Genomic DNA, 8,181 nt, shown 5'->3' on the forward strand with positions numbered 1-8,181 from the left:
TTATCGGGTATGACTTTGGAACATAAATGCACATTTCCGATATCAGCATTCACACATCAATGTAAATGATACCAGTCATTTTTCTGAATTATCATAGATCGTAAAAATATGGCTGCTTGCATCCCTATCAGTGTCAGGAAATTAAATTATCCTTTTTACAAAAACGCTTGTGAGTGTTTAGCAGTTAGAGTTACCGACCTTGCAAATCAATATCCTTGCATTATAGATGCACAGAAACACCAATGCTTCCCATCCTCTATTGTTTCTTCCTCTTGCCATTTTGAGTGGTGCCTTTTAATACCTGGTTTACTCATTTCAGAAATTATTATAACATCAGTTAAGATAATATATGTGTGCTAACCACCATTATTATTGCGAGTTTTAAAGTGTGAGCTTAAAAGGATGATTTGAATTTATGTTTCCGCAGTGTTGTTAATTCGAAATATTCCACGTCTCTTTATGTTATCGGTTTCTATTGTCTTTTCCTTGCGGACGCACTTTGCTTTGTAATTTCATGATAAAACGTGCCAAAGAAGTGAATGTATAGTCATATACGTACTATTATATTGAATGTATTGGTTAATTTTTTTAGTTTTGATGTAAGACCACGAGTAAGACTACTATCCTAAGTCATGTAAGAAAGCCAAATTCAAAATCAATCGAAGAAAAAAAATCTTTATTTTAATGCTTGTATTTTATCAAGTTTAAATTATTTCTCGGGAATACTTTTAACAATTTTTGATATATCTGATGCAGTGGACAGTGACTTATTAAAACTATCAAATGTTATTTGTAGAATATGCAATGTATATGCATGTATTAGTTGTTTTGAAAAAACAAAACTTGATTCTCACCCGCATTAATGTATGTCATGATCTGCTAGAGTGGGTCCGTAAGTAAAAATGGTCTTTTTTCTTTACCATATGAAAATTGTAACAATACTGTGTCCTGTAATTTGCCTCCACAATAATAATGGGCATTATATCTCCCCAAAACTTCATTGAAAGTATTGTTACATAGTATTTATTAATCTTTACTTTTCTGCTATATTGCAAATTTTGAAATTAAGAGAACGTGATAACTTGTATTGATAGGTTGATAGATACTATCAAGGAATGCAATGTGTCATTCATGAACTGATGATATATCTAAGGAGTACCTTGAATCTTGTGAATGGTTCTTATATCCCCGATTTGAAATTTGCTGACATACAAGCCATATCTGTTGAACTCTAGCATCATCAAAATTCGATTTATCTTATATCAATATTAATTTGTCTATCTTAAGTATCAAATAGTTTACATATTTATAAAAAAAATACTTTGGTAACATTATATATGCGTTTTGTACAGTGAGAGGTATAGTTCCAACTCTATCTGGAGGTGTGGGCTAGACTAAGCGGCGATGAACACGAATCCTTACTCTGGTGGCTGTCGAAATGATGCATTCGAAAACAGTGGCATATCGTCACAGTTTTGTATGCTTTGATACAAATTGCGACTATATCAAACAAATATGATTGTGTGTTTTGTTGTGTCTGTCGTCAGCTCAGCGTGTGCCTACGTCGGTATGTCGATATATAGGTGTTAAATGGGGTGAGATGTTGACAGTATGAACAAAGCTGCCTAGTAAACTGGCCATATAGGCTTCAGCATGATACAGAATCAACTCTACGAAAAAAAGACAAAATCTAGTATCATATTGCTTAATGATTCATACGGTATTTATCTACACCAGAAGGTCAAGGCATTAGACGTATTTGGGCACTTTACCTGGAGATTTATTTACTTACCTTGGTCTACCCCAAGGTGTTATGCACCTGATTGCACTTATCTTCCATTGTAATCATCTGTAAGAGGGCATTAGGGTATGGTTAATCTACCTGGATATTCTATACGAAACGATTGTCTTTAAGTGTGTATCAATTTCGACTGACGACCAATAATGGCGTGTCGAATAACATTTTAGCATTAATTGAAATTGGAAACCAATTTGATAGAAATGTATTATAAGTGTAACCTTTAGGGAATAAATCTGTATACTTCATAAACATAACACGATAAGTTTGTGAAGTGTTGTATATCTGCATGACGATGATATTCTATCACGTCATGCCAATGTTATTATAATAAGTTTAATATCGAATTTTAAATAGTAACATTTCTGTCCTGGAGTTTATTACTTTTGACAGGCATATCGGTTCAATTAAGCATTCTGTATTTAAAGTAATATAAAGCATGTCAGAATCATTATATTTTGAATATACATTTTTTTTAACATTTCATATTGGCATTATTGTTTCAAACATTTTCTACATAAAAAATAAACACAAAATCCTGTGATAATGATCAAAATGAAAGTTCATTAAAATGAGATTGACAGAAACTTATTTTTCCCATTGAAATATGAACCAAGATATGCTTGTATATGCTATAAACAAATCAAATTTACATGTTTATGATATATATATTTCATGGATATACATTGTATTTCAAGAAATCATTTAAATAACTATGTGGCAACTGAAAAAGGCGGGTTTATGATAAGTTTTATGTGGTTTCTGCAGTCGTCTGTATTAAATCACCGTGTGGAAGTTAATAATTCTTTCTTAGACTTATATAATATATGTAATTGTAGCTTAATGTAAAGTAGATGTGGATGTACTCGGCCTGTCAGTGAAATGTGACGATATAATACACAAGACCAATGAGTATGAAGTGATTAACATTCATCTCCATTGTCTTAGCCTAGCGCCAATTATACCTGCTATATATATCTATTTACATATATATTCAAATTTACTTATATAAATGTTACCAGGTTTGCTTCACACACAATCAAATTGAAGTCTGTTCCCTTTTAATTTGTAAATTGTGGCAGAGTTGATTTATTATTTGCATAAAGATATGCATTTTTTTCTCCGTTTTTAAATAAGAAGTACATTCGTCTAGACCACTTTCTAGAGAAAATAATTCGAGATCTTTCGTTTAAAAGACAACCATCAACGTCAAAATGTTCCTGTAGTTATTTTGTAAAAGTGCAAGCTACCTAAGTAATAAAGATGCTATGAACATTAAGTATATAATTAGAAGCTTTAAAGAAAAAAAATATTAATTAAAAACGACCCATGCCTTACGATGTTTAATGGGATATTTAATTAACAAAACAACACTTTTTGCTTATATACAAAGCAGGCTTAGATTCCATCAATATCATAATACGGCCTGACGAACGTGATGATTCCCTTACTATAATGTTCTTATTATATCATAAAATATAGAAACTATATATGCTAAATAATTTTGGTGATGATATGATTTACCGTTGATCGAATGCCAAATAAAAGAAAACGTACCAGATTGACATTCATTTATCCGTTTGAAATTTTAATGATATTAAGGTAACGAAAACAAATGTAGAAGATAATAGAATAATATTCATATTTTAATTGCTGCAAAACGATTGGACACAATATATACTAATATAATCAAAATATTCCAATTGTACATGATTTATTTAGCAATTTGGACAGATATAGCATCGTAATTCGTTGGAAGGATGTTAAATGATTTATAGTATGCCTGGAGGAATATACTCTAATTATTGAATAGTTATAGTGTCAGAATGTGACATTTTCTTTAACAATGCTAAGTTTTATCTATTGCACCTGCAGTAAATTACACCATTTATAAATATTATATCTGTAATTCTTATCAGTTTTTGTTCCCATTGACACTATTGTAACAGCTATTGTAACCATTGTATCTAAGTGTAATTATTGTTGTTTGTGTTATTTGTTCAAACAAATAAGTATAATTGTATGAATGGATGCATACATATTTTTAATTAAAACACAGCAAGCAAGCGTAAAGTAAAAAGGCAATTTTCTGCTTTCTAATTTAAAGACTATTATTATTTTCGCGTGTTAGTTGTACTTTTTTTTATTTTAACAAAACATTTTGTGTGGTTTTATCACTGAAATATTTGTGTGATCCCTATTTTCGAGGTAAATTTACATAATTCTAGATTCAAGACGTTCTAGAAAAATAAGAAAGGAGAATTAATGCATTAAATCACATCGATTTAAATCTGTCCAAGAGTACTTGGGTAGAAACTATAGTTAATGTGTGATGCTGCTCTCTGTTCTTACTGTATTGTCCACATATAATGCTATTTTATAATATATATATATATAAGCATTATCATTTTCTACGACATATTTCCATTTAAAGGATTTTGGGTTTTTTTATTTGGTAATGAATTGAGTGCAAGTTCTATGGAAACTAAAATTAGTTGATATATTCTAAGAAGGTTTCTTAGGAAAAGAAAGTAATTTGGCATAGAGAGACTTGTGGGCATTTGGAATGGACAACCAGAATGGTGGTTTTTACACAAGGGACCCCTAAGTGTAGACCGGCTTAAAAGACTGGACATTGATTTTGGCTTGAAATAATGAACTACGGCCAATCCCTGGCTAATCCACACGGTCATTTAGAGGAGTAGACTAGCGGTCACTCCACACTGAAGGGTACATAGAACTAATAAGACAATCTCCTCGGCTGATAAAGCTATCCGATATGTGATTTCTTTATTTATGGCGTCGAACTAATGACCCCGAGAAAGTTCGTTATTGATTGGGCTATGCACGCTGGTCAGCGGGAAGGCCGAAGTCTGGCCACTTGACCGTAACTTCGTGTGCCATTCTAACACATTTCTACTGGTCCCTAAGTGTTTACTTGACCGTATCGTCCAGTGCGGGCAGGCAGTCATTTGGATGACAAATGCATTTTTACAGTGACCAATGTGGCTGGTCTTATTTTAAAGAAAAATGGAAATACTATAATGTATGCATCGTTTGTGCAGTTAAAGTTTTTTTAGTAATGGTGTTTTCAATAAAATGTTTTTAATAAAAGATTATCTTCCATAGGTATTATATATTATCTGTTTGAGATGCCAAAACTTTTAGTATTTTGATATGTTTTGATATTTAAAACTTCAACTGAAATAAATAAATATGACTATTGGTTCTGAATTAACTTATAAGATATGTTTAACTCTTGAAACATATCACCACCATGGATTTTACTATCAACGTAAGGTGAAATGATTTTTGTATATATCGTAAACAAATAAGGGGAACCTCTTGTATACTAAACGTAACCTACCTAGTATAGCACTTACATACATGAATGTTTTATGAACAATGAGCCCTATAAATCTGACTATGCTAGTCTTTGTGTGGTCAGTCTTCCTTCCATATAAATATAATTAATATGGCGATAGCTATTGGACACCCATACTCATAAATATGATTTACCTCGACTGACAGTTCGGTCTGGTACCAGGAGTGTGAAATGGGGGTCAATCACTATTAAAGTTGGACAAGATAGATCATCACTTAGTTAGAAAAAAACCCTGGTCATTTCCACGTGGTTGATATCTTGCGTACATACATGTAACAAACAAATAACAGCGAACAGTGCCCAGATATGACCTGGCGACGATTGCTATGATCAGAAAAATCATAAGATTAATATATGACGTCCCTGGGTGGGCGACCTACCGCTCTTTTGCTGGACACATAGGTGTCGTGATTTAAAGGAAAGTTGGCATGGCTACTAATATTTGCTATTTGCTATAAAATACCTACTATGTAAGACCACAGATGTATGTCCAAAAATAGGAAACATAATAGAACGTTTATTTTATGATGAATTATTTGCATAATTATATCGGAAATTCGAATAGCAATAAATTGGATGGGTTTTGCTTAGATAATCTTTATAATGTATATCGTTATAAATGCACACAGCATTTATTTCAAAAGAGTTTTTTTTAGATAAATATCATGTGCATGGTTATATCGTCAATTGGAATAGCGATACATTTGCTAGGTTTTCTTCATTATGCATATTATTATTCATGAAGACAACAACATTGTAAACATATACATAATTCAATATCTATCAATGATTTTTTTGTATACATATACAATTGATGATATCATCAACACATAGATGTTTTGCATGGATAAAATTACAATGGCTTAAATGTATGTTGTATGAAACAGGCAATAAATACAATCCATTATTTTGCCTAAATAATGTACATTTTGTTTGAATTGTCAATTTTAAAAAAATCTGCTTTGGAAAAAAAATACAAATAAATCAGATAGAATTCACATAATATTTTCAGTAGTACGTATGTACGGATATAACCCATTGCACTAAACAAAATTCTGAAGGAGGCGTTATCATGATAGCCACATACATAAGATGAAAATGTCATATGCTTTTTTAAGAATAAAGTGTTTTGATACTATGTCTGATATATGCATGATATCAATCAATACATTAAGACCAAAAATGACAAAAAATGAAGAGTAAATCAGCATTGTAATATAGGTTAAGCATTGCATTTATAATGTACACAGTTTAACAAAACAAAAAATAGTATTTTAAAGTTTAATAGGCAAGTTTTTCTCGTTGCTTTAAATAAACATACTTTAACTTTAATGGGAGTCCTTATCATTAAAGTTAATGCAGTATGTATTAGTTTCTCATACGCCACATCATATATAATATAGAGAATCAACTACAAGGAGCAATTCTGTTTATTCATCCAACATTATAATTGTATATTGTACACTGCCCAACCCAGCAATAGGAACTCGAAATACAGGAATAGTGACTTTGAACATTAGTTTTATTGCCCGATATAGTTGTGTTATGGATGGCATCATTCGACGATGAAAAATAAAACAACATGCAACAAAGATAAAAATATTGATTCCATATGAAAATATAAGATATTTCAGAAATGTTACTACTTTATTGGGGTGAAATTTTTTTCAGTGTACCATAAAACTGATAATTTTGTTCTCCATTTCCCTCCCAGGTTTCTATTCCTTCCCGACTAGATCGATACCAGTGATATTTTATTCGCATATATATCATTATGAACATTTAAATTCCTCAGGGGATATATCATAAGAAATTGGACTAGAAAAACTTTGCCATGATTTTATGGCTGTATTTTAACTTAATCAAACATATTTTCAAAAATCAATAACACCTATAAAATTCAATATATTTGTAAATATCTTGTATTATATTGCCAATGGCTGTCAAAATAACGGGACATCCCACGTTTAGCATTCCACAGTCATTTGCTTTTACATTTAACTATTAGTTTCCAAGTGAATTCAAGAGTGATGCATATTAAATCCTTTATCATTTTGATCAATATAAATATATATGCTTATAACTGTATGAATATTTATTGTATATAGCAATATCAAACTGAATATGTCAATAGCAAATATATTTCTATTGTTCATACATGGGATAACCTCATAATGAAGTTTTTTGATAGATTTCTCTGAAATGCATTTATCATTTTTTTAATTTAAGGAAGCAGTGATTTATGTTAAAATGATAAAAAGTTATTATTAGAGATAAGATGACAGTAAATTATATTTTTGCGAAACAATACGTTATCAATGCATTAGAGGAGAAATAATATTGAGAACATCAGAGTCCTTTATTGTACTTCAAAGCCATTCAGTTACCCCACACATTAACGCCAAGCTTGGGAACTGTTTCCATGGTAACATTCTTGCAGGTGCCGAAATAGAACAAATATTGTCAATATTTTTATTTCGGTTCATTGGTTTTTACCGAACTAAATTAGGCCTATGATTTATGAAATAGCCCTGGGCTTGACCTAACACCGAGTTATATTGTCGCTTGATTTCACGTGGAATCTTCTCTTCACCCTAGGCTGTGAAAAAAGACATCAACGTTCCTTCTATCCGAGAGTTCACCATAAACTATGCACAGTCATAAAGATGACACATTCTCTGACATATCGATTGCCTGTCTAAGACTTAAGCAATAAGACAAAATATAGTACACGACAGCTAAACTGTAATCAAATCTTAAGCTTGTGCAAAAATAAATACCGAAATTGCATTTCAAATATTTGGCATTTTTCATTTGTGTAATATTTAGCATTGGGTATGATTTATATGTTGAAGAAATCACAGAGAAATGAAAAAAAATAATCTTGAATACATTTTCGGAAAATTCTCGTTCTTCATTTTGTTAATATTCAGCTAGAAATTTGATTTATACGCCCCTATTCAATTATATTAGGACAAAACCATTAATCTCTTTGGAA

Source organism: Argopecten irradians, chromosome 4, assembly GCF_041381155.1.
Source record: "Argopecten irradians isolate NY chromosome 4, Ai_NY, whole genome shotgun sequence".
In the NCBI taxonomy this organism is placed as follows: Eukaryota; Metazoa; Mollusca; class Bivalvia; order Pectinida; family Pectinidae; genus Argopecten; species Argopecten irradians.